At 41.3% G+C, this 14,091-nt stretch overlaps 1 protein-coding gene and 1 long non-coding RNA gene across 2 annotated transcripts in view; one reads left to right on the top strand and one right to left on the bottom strand.

Moving 5' to 3' along the window:
• The window catches only part of LOC130196333 (ribonuclease inhibitor-like), a 180,099-nt gene that overhangs the window by 126,158 nt on the left and 39,850 nt on the right, over positions 1-14,091 (top strand). The gene's annotated exons all lie outside the window — the stretch shown is intronic.
• Positions 1,440-4,019, bottom strand: LOC130196745 (uncharacterized). The gene is made up of 3 exons (XR_008832312.1): positions 2,297-4,019; positions 2,055-2,124; positions 1,440-1,480 (listed from the first exon to the last, which is right to left on the bottom strand). It is a non-coding gene; the product is annotated as an uncharacterized LOC130196745 (long non-coding RNA).

Below are 14,091 nucleotides of genomic sequence, written 5' to 3' on the forward strand. Positions count from 1 at the left end.
TTTAAAAGTAAAGCTTACTTGAGATAATACGTTTAATAACTTTACTCACCAAAAGTGTTCTTTACTAAGTTTCTTAAAGTAAGGTCAACAAAGTAAGCAGAAATGAGTAAAGCTCATTAATTTTTTTAACTAAACTTTACTATTACATTTTACAGTGTACATAGAAGGATGTGGGTGTGGGTGTGTGCGTCTGTGTGAGTGTGTTTGTGTATGTGTTTGTGTATGTGTGTGTGTGTGTGTGTGCATGTGTGCGTGCGTGTGTATGTGTACTCATCTGAACTCCATGGACAATGTGAAGAAGTGAGACCCATACATAGAAGGATGTGGGTGTGGGTGTGTGCGTCTGTGTGGGTGTGTTTGTGTATGTGTGTGTGTGTGTGTGTGTGTGTGCATGTGTGCGTGCGTGTGTATGTGTCCTCATCTGAGCTCCATGGACGGAGTCAGGGGAGTGTTAAACTCATACAAAGTCCCACTCAAAGTCCATGAGTTTCTTCAAGAGGGTGCACACATGCGTTCAGGGATGTCGCTTTTTGGACCATTCGCGCTCTTCTTGCTGGTCATCTTTCCCTGACGTGCCTTTGTCCCTCTCTCTGGGTTAATCCCAACACAGCTTCTGGCGAGTATGACAAGGTAAAACAAAAAGAAATAGTCAAACCACTTCTAAACTATTGTTAATGGCCACCACATATTGTTAGCATAATCATTCTTTTTCCTACTTTATGTTTATAATACATATTAGAGTAGATATATGGGAACATTTTGCTATATTTAGTTTTATATGCATCACATCTTTGGAATGTGCAAATTCAGTTTTTTTTTCTTGTACATAAGTACACGTCTTTATTACAGTAAAATGCAAAATATTATAACAAAGCACCTCTGATTAAATATGAGATTGTGTTATGTTTATCACTATGAAACAGATCTGAAGCATTTAGATTGAAAAGCATTAGAATGCAAATAATTCCAATGGCATCTATGAGTACAAATGCTAGTAAGCGTAAGCTTAACCGGTGTTACGATAATTAGGGGGTCTTTTGCTATTTTTTCTACCCTGCAAGGGGTATCTATAGCCACAATAAATCTGATAACCACTGAAGTTGAATGTGTATTTCTGTTTATTTTAGAACCAAAGATGAATCTCTTTTTGGAATTAACTTTATGTGCTCTGTTCTCTGATTGAAGTCCATGTCCTTTAAACAATTGAACTATCAAGCTTGCATCCTGAAGATACTATATCTATCACATAAAGATAAATGCATGGAGGCTGTAAGGCCCGAACACCTGAAACGAATGACTTGATATGGGATTCAAACTTACCTCTGTATGAATTCAAGTGTGCAGGCAGCCAGATCCTGATATTGAGGTTGAAGTTGTAGTAGCATGCGAAGACAACAGCAAGCCCCAAAACAAACGTTGCTCCTTCAACACCACGTGGCCTCGATGCTAACCATCCAACGCTGGTCAGGAATCATTGGACCTTAAACAAAATGCAAAGTGTTAGGCTGAATGTCAAATTTACCATTTGAAATATAATGAAGTGGCAACATACTGCTATATCTTTTCTGTATTGTACCGACATTTCAACTGATATTTGAAAAGATTTTTAAACAATGTAAGCTTCCGATAGATATCAGGATTTTAATTCAGTGGAATGCTACTTGGCCTGTTGATGTCTCTGCAATGCACATACAGTTGCATGCAACTTAGTGACTGTCCCTAAATAGAGACATCTATAGATATATAATCACCAAACTATTTACAATTTTAAAAGCTATAAAGAGACCTTAATCAGTGGAGAAAAATGGAGAAACACAAGCAAACTACTGACATGGCAGAGACAATATTATTATATAGCCTACTGTGTCTGTATTATAGAGACTCAACTGTTTATTAACTATTTAAATGTGTGTAGTCATTTATCCAAGATATTTCTAAGCTATTTATGAATTAGTATATATTTACAGAAATGTAAAGGTGTGTGTATTATATAAAATATGAAAGAAAAACTCACCACAACTGAACTCACTATAACTGAGGGGCTTAGTGCTTACCTAGAATGATCAACCGAGGGCTATCGGGGAGGGCAAGGGATGTCTTCACAGTTGCTGCTGTGTCTGACACCTTTATAGGAGACAGCAATATCATTGCAGTTATAAGTTCATGTTAATACAATTTAGCATTGTTTTAACTATGGCTGCCATCAATTTCACTTTTAAGAACATTATTTTAAAAGATATTTAAATACTTTTAAAGGCTTATCTGGAATAAAGTTGACTACATCAGTTATACTCACATCTGCCTGCAAGATGAGGGCATCTCTCTGCTCTTTGAAGTGTGCCATCAGTAGATCCAGAATATAGGGGAATGTAATACCGTTTTCTTGTGAGAGGACGTTCTTTACTTCATCGTTGCTGGGATTGGCCTTGAAGTATTCCGAGATGATTCTGCCCTGGTTTTCCGGAAATGCTTCTGTTATTCCCAAGATCTTCAAGTGAGAAAATAAACGTGACAAACTGTCACACTTGACAGTACAGAAATCGAAGTGGCATGACAATAAAACGTCCAACGTTAATGCAGAGCTGCCAACTTTTCAAAAAACCTTGGAGTGAGATTTTGTCGTTGGTGACCAAAATATTGCCGCGCACGCAGCCACACACGTTGGTGGTTCAAATATCAGGAAATTTGAATTAATGTGGCGTTGTACCCATGTTGTACCCATGTTCTAACCATGTTGTCCCCATGTTGTACCCTGCATTCTGGCCTGGCAAAGGTCTTTTACGAGGCATCTTTGCTACCTTAAAGAATTTAAATGTTTTTTAATAACTATACTCTCATTTACAAAAACATGCCTAATTCTATTGCACAAATGTCCTGTCTTTATGTTAAATTCTTTATAATACATCTTACTTGTTCAAAGTGCTGTTTGGAAATTTTTTGAGAGGGTCCTTTTCCTAGGCCTGCAAATAAAGTGATAAATGCTCTTTGGGCAGCCTTAACAAACAATGCTCTGGTGTGTTGAGCATGCAGGATACCAAGAGGTTAACAAGGTGCTCTCCTGCTGCTCCTTATGACAGCTGAGTTTACATCACCTCACAAAATCACAAGCACAAACACAACGAATTATTTCACGATTTAAAGTTTAAGAGAGTGAGAACTTAATTGAACCACATGTCATTAACAGGGCTCTTAAGTTTTGAAGACAGGCAAGAGTGACATATCTATCCAGGATGCTTTATTTTCATTGGTTGCTGGATTAAATCTTACAGATACAACAGATACGTTTTTTTATGATTGGCTATTGTGTAGCCCATTTCTTTTTTTTGATTGGCTGATAAGTGGATCCTCACAGCAGAACTCCAGGGGAGCGCTTGATTCCTCCACGGTGAGGGCGGCGCGGCCAGCGCATGTTTGCGTGCTGCGGCACATTAAAATATTAAATAGCAGAGAGTTTTTTCAGCGTGAGAAATACGATGTGTGGCGGGAGTGCATGACTTAAGACCGAAATGCGTGACACTTGAGAGCCCTGCATTCACACACCGTAGTCTCTGCTCGTTGTGTGTGTTTGAAAATCTTCTTCTGTTGCTGACTCCGGGACTCTTTGGGGTAAATAGGATGTCTATGCAGCGAACAGGTTTATAGATGCGCTCCTTAGCGCCATCTATCGTCGCGGAGTTTGAAAAGAAACCAACGCGCCTCGGCTCAAAATCAGAATTTCTTTTGCCGTGAGAAATTGGTTGTGTGGCGTGAGAGCGTGAAAACATGCAAAAGCGTGTGTCACACGGCGAAACCGTGAGAGTTGGTAGCTCTGGTTAATGTCCTTATGCCAGAACATCCTTCACTTAATCTTGACTCCCTCTGACCTGGGTGATCTCTATATACATGACATTTTAAAGACAACACTTTGCCAAATGAACGGTTACAACCATGAAAAGCACATTTAAATTTGATGTGGGGGGTGTTTTGGTGAACTTTCATATGCCTTACAAAGGCATATTTAGTAACACATTCGTGGCCACAAAATTGACAACTGAACATAATGAAAAAATAAGCTAGACTGCTGCCTTTCTTCCCTTGTTAACATGTAAATACTGAATACTATTAGTAACATGTTACTAATAGTATTCAGTATTTAAATATTAACTAAGCTAAGAACAGCTAACTGCTTAGCTAGCTAATGTGCATGCCAACCACATGGAGAAACATGTGCTAACTTAACTAACGTTAGCTAATCACATGTTAACAAAGGTGTTCGAAAACGTAGCCTAAGTTGAAAGTGAACTTACCGTGAGGTAGTTGGTTAGTAGTTGTCCTTTTTTTGTCTGGACTGAAGATTCAGTTGACTTTCCCAAACTGGCGGGGGTAAGACTTAAAAAAATACCCGCGGTGAAGACGTCGGTTCTCCGAGACTTGCACCACTCATTACAAGCAAAAAATGGCGGTGGTGAAAATAAATACATATATAGCGATATCCTAATAAAGTTGGTGTCTCCTTCACTTGCATGGGAGAAGGAACAGGGTTACTGCTGCTGCGACGAGTGAGAACCGATGAACTCACTGTGTCTCCTCCACTTGCACGGGAGAAGGAACGGGGTCACTGCTGCCGCGACCGGAGCGGACCGGTCATGATCGCGCACAACGGTGAAAAATAAATAAATACCGCAACTTTTCTTAAAGTGGTAAAACTAAAGTGACTTGGATGTTAACACACGGAAGACGTTATCATTAAAATAGAAACTCACAAGATTGACAGAGGAATTGCAAAACTCTGCTTTGGCTACTCATTTATGAGAACTTCAAAATAGTTACTCTCCCAAGATTCTCAGCAGTACGCAGTAAACTACTGTGAAAAGAAGCACTTGACCGTTAGGATCATGGAAGCAAGCGTTATAACTCCCAGAATGCATTGCTTTTACAGCATTATACAGTAATAGCACAATACAGTATGTTACTGTTAGAATTTCACTGTAAATTTACATCAAAGTGTTACAGTGTAGGTAGCATTAGATGCCATTGGATCTGCATGGCAGTTATGATAAGCTAGCTGGGTAATCCACCACCCGGTCCTCTTGCCAGTCCGACGAAGGTGCACTTTTATCGGACACTTTTCGCTTGACGAGCGGGGGCAGGTGGCGCTTGCTCCAGCGGCAAGTTCGACGACAGATAGCTATGTCAGTCATCGGACAGTGTTAAACAACGTTAACCAATCGAAATAGCAATTTTAATGGATTAACAATGGATATGCTCAGTTTAATAACGGGTTAACATGACACCGCAAACGGTTGCCCATACGCCGCCTGATAATTAATACCGTTACGATAGCTATCTAAGCTTGTCCTAGAAATAATTGTAGCTTTCAATCATCGTTGTGTGTTGTTTTTTTAATGTTGTGTATGTATTAATTTAAATGTAATCGTGGTCTGGGACAGAGCACTGAATGGCTATCCTATTTCTGTTTTCTGCCCCAGAGACGTTTCCTGGAGGTGCTGGTGCTGGTCCTCTGCTGCCCTCCCGACATCTGCATCTGGCGCCAATGACCTCTGGCACCTCACATCCACCTCCAGGGCTTTGAAGAAGATGGACCGCCATCAATAGCCCCCACCCCTCTGCTGAAGGCTGCCGACTCAGCTAGACGGGCAAAGCGGGCACCTAGGCGTGGGAGTTCCTCTCCTGTAGGGTGGCGGACAACGGTGGACAGGAGCGATCTGCCCACTCACCCTGTGCACCAGCCGGTGACCGGTGGCCCGGGGCCTGTCGAAGGCCCTGGCCACCACCCGATAGGAGGTGGCGCTGGCAAGCCAAAAAATAAAAACTAGACAGGAGATCTCGGGGCCCCAACCGTGGTCAGTCAGTGCCCAGCACAGCCATGAGGGCGTTGAATGACTCTCTGGTGAGCCTGAAGTCCACCCTCATGTCACTGTGGCCATCACAATACAACGCCAGCAGTGGCATTGCAACATTGATACGGCAGCGCCGCCTGGGACTGGGCGGCTGCTGTAGAAGGAGGGAGGGGAAGGGAAGATTATATTAATATGTAAGTCATTTTATCAATAAAATGTTGTCATTGAGGTTTTGTAGTCTTTTATTGCGTTTTCTGATTTATATTAGAATTGATGCATGTTTGTAACAATAATTAATATCCCTGTGTGTTCAATTGCTCATTGATTCCTGTATCAGGGTGAACTTCACTACAACAGAGATGTGTATAAAAGTACAGTCAGTCAAAGTAGGCCTATTACTGTGTGAATTCAAGCAGATGATGCCTATCATTTCAGTGGATAATTCTTAAAACTAATTGAATCTAGGGACAAACATGTACAGATTTGTCATGTTTTATTTCCATATGGTGTGTATGTGGATTGCAAAGAAGAAGGCTACTTCTGACAAAGATAATTGAGAATTTAGCATACCTAGCGAGGAGAATTTAATTGCAACTACTACATGAAGCTATGCTGTGAAGGTAAGGCAAAATCACACAATTAAATTTACATTTACCATCTCGACTTCAGCCAGAAGGCGGAGGCTCCTGCCGCGATTGTGGAGGTATCGCAGTTTCCACATGGGGTGGAGAAGGGTAAACAAGGGGCAACAAGAGGGCAAGAAGTGCATTCATTTTGTCACTTTAAGGGTTTGGGCAGGGGTTCCCAAACTTTTTAGACCACGCACCCCCTTCTACATCCCGACCGGGTTCACGCACCCCCAATCCCCCACACCTTTAAAAAAAAACGCAACAGGGGGGGGGGGGGGGGGTGCTAGTGAGAGTGTGCTCACCTGTGCGCGCATCACGGCTGGGCGTTACGCGCGCCGGCATCGAGCCGAGAAGAGTTGTTGACGGGGGGAGCGATGCGCGTTATGGGAGCTTAGCCCAGAAGAGTGAAGCAGCGAAATTTGTAGACATAGAAACACTCTCAGACAGCAGCTTGCTGTTACGTGCGCCTGCTGCCAGTCTGACTCCGCTGCTTTGGGTGAATGACGTCACGTGCGACCTGGAAGTGTTAACCACTTGTGTGCCAAATCTTTTATTTTTATTATTTTTATTAACATTCGGGGCTAATTAAAAAACATTTTAGCCTAGGGACGCCACTGGTTAAGACCGAAATGACACTTGAGAGCCCTGAGAATGTTTAATATTAATTATTACACCATTAGACCACCATACATTTTTCTCCTCGCGCACCCCCTAGAGGCAGCTCGCGCACCCCCAGGGGTGCGCGCACCACACTTTGGGAATCCCTGGGTTAGGGTATCGCAAGCAGATTTGCATACGTCACTCCCGGCTTAATTTCGCGGGTGCCGTGAACAGATTTGCGTCCGTCACTTCCGCCAAGTGGTTAACGGTTAAGTGTTCCATTTGAGACACTCATCAGCGACGCAGTGCACTGCAATACAGTGCACTGCAATACAGTGCACTGAATTGTAGTGCACTGCATTGCAGTGTACTTCGTAAAGTGTGCGGTAGTAGACACAGCCTGTGTCTCCAGCAAAAAGGGCACTTTACTCATCCAGGGCAAAGGGGAGGAGCTTGAGCACCACTAGGGCTCTATCTGTGCACGTGCCTGGTAAACAGCATTAACCTCTCACACTGTCGTGGCCATTTGTCGTCCGTAATCAAACAAAAAGATAAATCAAACCGCCACTGATGCACCGTGGGTTTTGGTGTTGACGCATGCAAAAGAAAGTAGGCCTACTGTCCATTTCCTGTTAGTATTCTGATAATTTATTTCTTAAACCAACAAAAAGAACAAACAAAATGTTGACACTCACACAATTATATGAACATGTACTTACAATGTCACGAGAGTGTCCGCTGAAGAAGGAATTCAAGCGATGAAAGTTAACACGCAGTGATGTTTCCTGTTCTTCTGTCTGTACTGTGAAACTCGGAAAGTCCCTGCTTCTGCCTCTGTGTCGCCTCCTCCCATATACAGGGTTGAAGAGACTTGCTGGGAGAGAATGGTTATGCCTCTTTCTGGTTTGTTTCATTTATTCTCTTTTTATGAGAAAGCTTTCTGAAAGTTCTCTGTTTTCAAGTCACCAAAGTCCAAAAGAGTTGCTTCAAGGTTTTAGCACTTTTTTTTTGACGTGCAAAAAAACACTGTCCTTTGCCGTAAAAATGAAATATTTTAACCAAAGAAAAAAATGTCACCAAAATAAAACCCATTTCTCCGTCCTTTAAAGGGTTGAGATCCAACATGAGTTCCCGGTAGTTCTCCCTCTGCTGCCCTGGTATTTCGGAAGTCCCTTTCTTTGGGGGGCCTCTGGGGGCTCCTTCCCCCTTTAGCCTTTGTGGGGGTTGGTTGTCTTTGTGGGGCCCTATTTTTTTTGGGAAAAGCCTTAAAACCTGTAGTCACAAAGTCCAAGGTGGTTCAAAGGTTTTGGGGCTTTTTTTCTTTCACACTCCCAACTTCCTTTGCTCTAAGCTAAAACACTGGGATTTATGCCCACCACCCCACCCTCGACCCTTTTCTAATTTTTCCTAAGAGGAGAAATCCGATTTAATGTCCGGATTTTTTGTATTAAAGGGCTGAACTTTTTTTGGGGGGGTTCGCACGTAAACCTGTGTGCTCGGAGAGACTCGGTGTTCCCCCCGGGGCCGTTGTTTTGTTGTGTGGAATAAATCGAAAACTTTGGCTAATTTTTCCCAAAGGCGTCCAATACTGTATTTCATCGTCAACCTTGGTCCAAAGGAGGGGAATGCCTGTTGTTTCTTTCAAATCCAACCCTTCTGCTTCCCTTTCACAACAGCTGGAGGTTCAACAATTTCGGGTCGGACCTAACTCAAAAAGGGGGGGGGTTTTATCGGTTTTGGGAAAGCCAAAAATTTAAAAAAAGTTTTAAACCTTCCCCAAAAAGAAAGTTTTCAAAAAAAAACTTTTTTTCCCGAGCCTCCCGGGGCCCCAAAAAGTTTTCTTGCTGTGTCAAATACCCAAACTGGTGATTTTAAAAAACTTCCCATCCAAAGATTAAAACCCTTTTTCAATCTGCAAAGGGTTGCGCTCTGGCCATGCTGGCCTTAACCTAAAACCCCCGGTTAAAAAGCAGCCCTTCCCACGACCCAATTCCCTTTCCCTGACCATTTAATTTTTTTTTTGAAAAAATTTTTTGATGGGTTTTAACGCATTTTTTAAACACCCAACTCAAAAAAGGGGCAAAAAATTTTTAAAGGGGGAACAATTTGGACCAGCCCCCTCTTTTTTTTTTTAGGATTTAATCAGTGGAAAATGTAATTTCAACTAAAAGTGTTTCTTTTTTTTCTTCCTTTTTCAAAGACTTTATTTTCAAAAAAATTAGGTTCCCCCCCCGCCAAGGACAAAACCCCAGCCAAATTTAAAAAAACCTTTGAAAACAAACTTTTACCGACCTTTCCTTTCTAAAATTTAATATTGATTGTCAAACCCACCCAAAAGTAAGGTTTAGTTTTTAAAAAATGACCACAATGAGAAAGGAGGGCATTAAAAATAAAATGGGTCAATTTTGGACGCGCTCAATCTTTTGGGGTAGGACTTAACCAGTGCCCACCACCCCCCCCCCCTGTCTTGGAATTTTAACCGGTTTTTTTGTTTGGGTTTCCCAAGACAAAAAATTTACTAAAGCAGGTGTTTTTAGAAAGGCCGGAACAAACATTTTATTAGAAACGCATGAACAATTTTTCTTTTCAAAGTTTTCTATTAATTTAAAAATCATTATTTAAAATTTTTTTAGAAAGCCCCCCCTTTAGTCTTTTTAATTTTTTTATGGAAGGAAAAATTTTTTTTCAAGTTTCCATAGCAGGTTCCGAGCCTGGGTGTTTATTTTTAAGCTTTTTTTAAGGTCTCACCCTCCCCCTGAAATTTCCCAATTTTGAAATCCTTGGGTTTTGAAAAAATAAGAAAAAAAGTGAACTACGGGGAAAAATAAGGGGGAGTTCGTTCCCCCTTCAAAAAAAACCATCTTAATTTACCAAACTGACCTTTCTTCGAGAAATTTTTAAACCCATTATAATTAAATATTATAAAAATTTATTTTGGGGGAAAAATTTTAATTCCCTCCCCTTTCTTCAAAAATGATTAAATTTCAAATTAATTTGTTAAAAAAATCTAAAATTAAAAATTCAAGTTTTTGGGGAAAAAAATATTATAATCCCAATTTAAATTGCTCATTTGGTTCTCTTCACACGCTTTTTCCCCTGAACTGGTTTGGGAAAAATTAAAAAATTTTTTAAAAAAAAATAAAGTTTTGGAAAAAACAGTTGAGTTGTTTTTCTTTCTAATCCATCCTAATTACCAAATTAAACTATTGTCGGTCTTTCCCAAATCTTCATAATGGTGGATTATATTACTGCATTTAAGTCCCTTTAAAACATCATTTTTCTTCCAAATCCTACATCCCGTAAAAATTCCTTAAGGGTATTCAAATAGGGAATCTATAACCAACCTTGGGGACAAGTGTTTTCCGTAAATTTTTTCCCTAACATGTTTTTAAAACGGTAAAAATTTTTAAAAAAAATTTTAAATAAATCATTTGTTAATGTTTAAAAAATTTCCCACGTAATTTAAAACAATTTTTTAAGAAAAAAATTTGTTTAATCAAAATTTCTTTACCCACTGATTTTAAAAATTTTTTTTAAATTTATTTTCCTTTTAAAAATTATTTTTAAAATACATAATTTTAAGGGACCCACTTTTTTCAGAAATAAATTAACAGTTTTTTTTAAAATTAATTTAAAAACTGGAGCTACATGAAAAATATTATACATTTATTATAATATATATATTTAATATATACTAAAATATATGAAAAATTTTAAATATATTAAAAAATAAAATTTATATTAATAAAAAAAAATTTATAGGGGAACATTATATGTAAAAATATTAAAAATATTAATTAATTTTTTTAATACAGTTTTTTTAATAAACACCACTTAAATATTATAAAAACATTTTTTGATTTTAAGGGTTTCCAGTTATCCAGAATGGACTATTAAAGTTTTTTTTTTTTTAAAACGAAAAAACATAAACGGGGGAGAAAATTTTATTTTAAAATTAAGGACACTATTTTAAAATAAAAAATTAATGGGGAAAAAAAGGAACATGGAATAAAATTTTATAAAAATTTTTTTATCAGACGGGGTAGGGGGTCCTCAATTTTGTGATAACAGGAAAGGGTAAGCCCGTTGATCCCTGTTACAAAATGATTCGCAAAATGATAGTAGAGTTACTTTTTGTCTCGCCGGTTCAACAAACCTATGCTGGGAGATTTTAAGGGTGGCATTGGTTGAAAGATTTTAAAGGGCCAAAATTTTAATTTTTTCCATTTTGCCCAAAGGGAGGAATTTCCTTTTGCGGGAAGAAAGTTGCGTTAAACCTGAAAATGCCCTGGGCCGCGAAAGCAGGGGCCCCGGGGGCCCAAAGACCCCCCGCAGGGGGGAAGGACCCCTTTGTTTCTGTTTCCAGAGACCCGAAAGAGATGAGGTGGCCAAAGGGTCACCGGCAGAAAAAACCCCGGGAGGTGGGAACCAGCAGACAGGTGGATGTGGGGGGTGCAAACCTTTTTTAAGCTTTCCAAAGGGCCTCGGGTAGAAAACCTCTTGGATAGGGTGCGCGTTTTAGACCTGAAAGTTCAAAGTTTGAGCCGGCCGAAAGCCAGGGGCTGGCATCAAAGCTGCCGGGGCGCGGAGCGAAGGGAAACCCGGGTGTTCGGGTGCAGAGGGGCAGTAGGCCCCCTGGCACGCGTACACCCGACCCCAAAAATTTTCCCCGGAGAGCTGAATTCCAGGGAGCAACTGTTTCAAGGGGAAGGAGTTTTGAGCCGAGAGGCTGTTTATCCGGCCCAAAACAACTGTTTTTTTGCCTAGTCCAGAAACCAATTCGTCAAGAGACGCAGTTTCGGGGGACATTTTTTGAGGGCACTGTAATTTTGATGATGTCATTAAGTTGGAGAATGTAGTGGATGGAATGTCAATCAGTGGTAAGTGTCAAGATCCATGATATGTGAAGTGTGTACTCAGGGCAAGTTCACTCAGAGCAGGAACAGGGAAGCCTGATGAGGGCCAAATCAGCCTTGGAGCTGGTTCACACTGACTTGGCCCCATTGACCCAGAGTCCAAGGAGGGGTCTAGGTATGCAGTTTCCTTTACTGATGACTACTCAAGTGCAGTGTTTGTGTACTGTCTAAAACACAAGAGTGACACTGTAGAAGCTACAGAGAGGTTTCTAGCTGACACAGCCCCCTATGGGAAAGTGAAGTGTATCAGGTCTGACAATGGTACAGAGTTCACAGGGCCGGGTTACCAAGCCCTACTGCGTAGAAATAGAATCAGACATGAAACATCAGCACCATACTCGCCACACCAGAATGGCACTGCGGCGGAACTGGAGAACCCTTTTGACATGGCTCGATGTATGCTCTTGGAGAGCCAGTTAGCCAGGAGCTATGGCGTGCGGTCCAGACTGCTGCAGTGGTGAGGAATAGATGTTTCAACAACCGCACCAGAGAGACGCCTTACTTTATGCTGACAGGAAGGAGACCTAATGTTCCAGGATGCAGAAGTTTGGTACTGTGTGTTATGCCTACAGGCAGGACAGGAAGAAGCTAGAGTCAAGGTCTGACAAAGGCATCTTCATTGGTTACGACAGGAACAGTCCAGCCTATATGGTCTACTACCCTGACAGCAGGAAGGTGATGAAGCACAGACTGGTGAGGTTCATGTCCTGTGTTGAGGACTTGTCCGACGATGACAGTGGTGTCCAGTCTAAGACAACCAGACCTGACCCTGACAAACCCGAGCAGAATGACATCCCAGAGGCTAGGCCAGGTCCAAGTCAGATAGGCCTACAGACAGGTGAGGTCAAGCCAGAATCCCAGTCTCCAGAGATACCCTGCTAGAGAGAGGAGGCGGCCAGACTTCTATGGGATAGAGAGTGATCAGGCTCAGATCAATATTGATTATTGCTACAGGATGGTTTGTAATATACCTCAGACATTCAGAGATGCTGTGACTTCATCCAACTCAAGAGAGTGGGTAGATGCAATGGATGAGGAGATGAAGGCACTGAGGGATAACAACACATTTACTCTGACCACCTTACCAGAGGGCAAGAAAGCAGTGGGGGGTAGATGGGTGTATACGATCAAAACCAATGTTGATGGATCTGACAAGTACAAGGCCCGCTATGTAGCCAAGGGATACAGTCAACAGATGGGTGTAGACTATGGAGAAACGTTTTCTCCTCCTGCCGACCTGACTAGTGTGAGAGTGTTGATGCAGAAAGCTGCCCAGGAGGATCTGATCCTACATCAGATGGATGTTAAAACTGCCTACTTGCATGCACCAATTGATTGTGAGATTTACATGGAACAGCCAGAGGGTTATGATGTACAATCTCAGACAAATGAGAAGATGGTGTGTAGACTAGAGAAAACACTATTTGGGCTTAAACAATCGGGTCGAAACTGGAACAAAATGTTGCACGACTATGAAAACATGTTTGTGCAGAACCCAGCCGATCACTGTGTTGATACGAGAGAAACGGAACATGACGAGCTGATCATACTGATCTGGGTTGATGACCTGGTTATTGCAGCCAGTGATGAGGGAGCTTTAAAAGCAGTAAAAGAGATGCTTGCTGTGAAATTCCAAATGAAAGATTTGGGCAGACTGAAAAACTTTCTTGGCATCACTTTTGACCAGTGTAATGGATGTGTGACCATGTCACAGCAGAGCTATGTTGACAAGCTGCTTGACAGGTTTGATATGCAGGATTGTAAACCCAGGTCGACACCTTGTGAACCAAAACTGCATTACACTGATGATGAGAAGCTAGGTGACCCCAGAAAATACAGAGAGGCAGTGGGTAGCCTAATCTACCTAACCTCATGCACCAGACCTGATCGGAGTTTTGTTGTAAGCAAACTGTCACAGCATTTCAGTGAGCCGACAGAAGAGCAGTGGACAACTGTTAAGCATGTACTGAAATACTTGAAGGGCACAGATGACAAAAAGTTGTGCTACAGAAAATGTGATTTCCTGGAAGACCAAGAAGCAGCCAACTGTAGCACTTCCAACCTGTGAGGCAGAGTCCATGGCGTTGGCCGCCACCACACAAGAGT

Source organism: Pseudoliparis swirei, chromosome 7 (assembly GCF_029220125.1).
Source record: "Pseudoliparis swirei isolate HS2019 ecotype Mariana Trench chromosome 7, NWPU_hadal_v1, whole genome shotgun sequence".
Taxonomy (NCBI): Eukaryota; Metazoa; Chordata; class Actinopteri; order Perciformes; family Liparidae; genus Pseudoliparis; species Pseudoliparis swirei.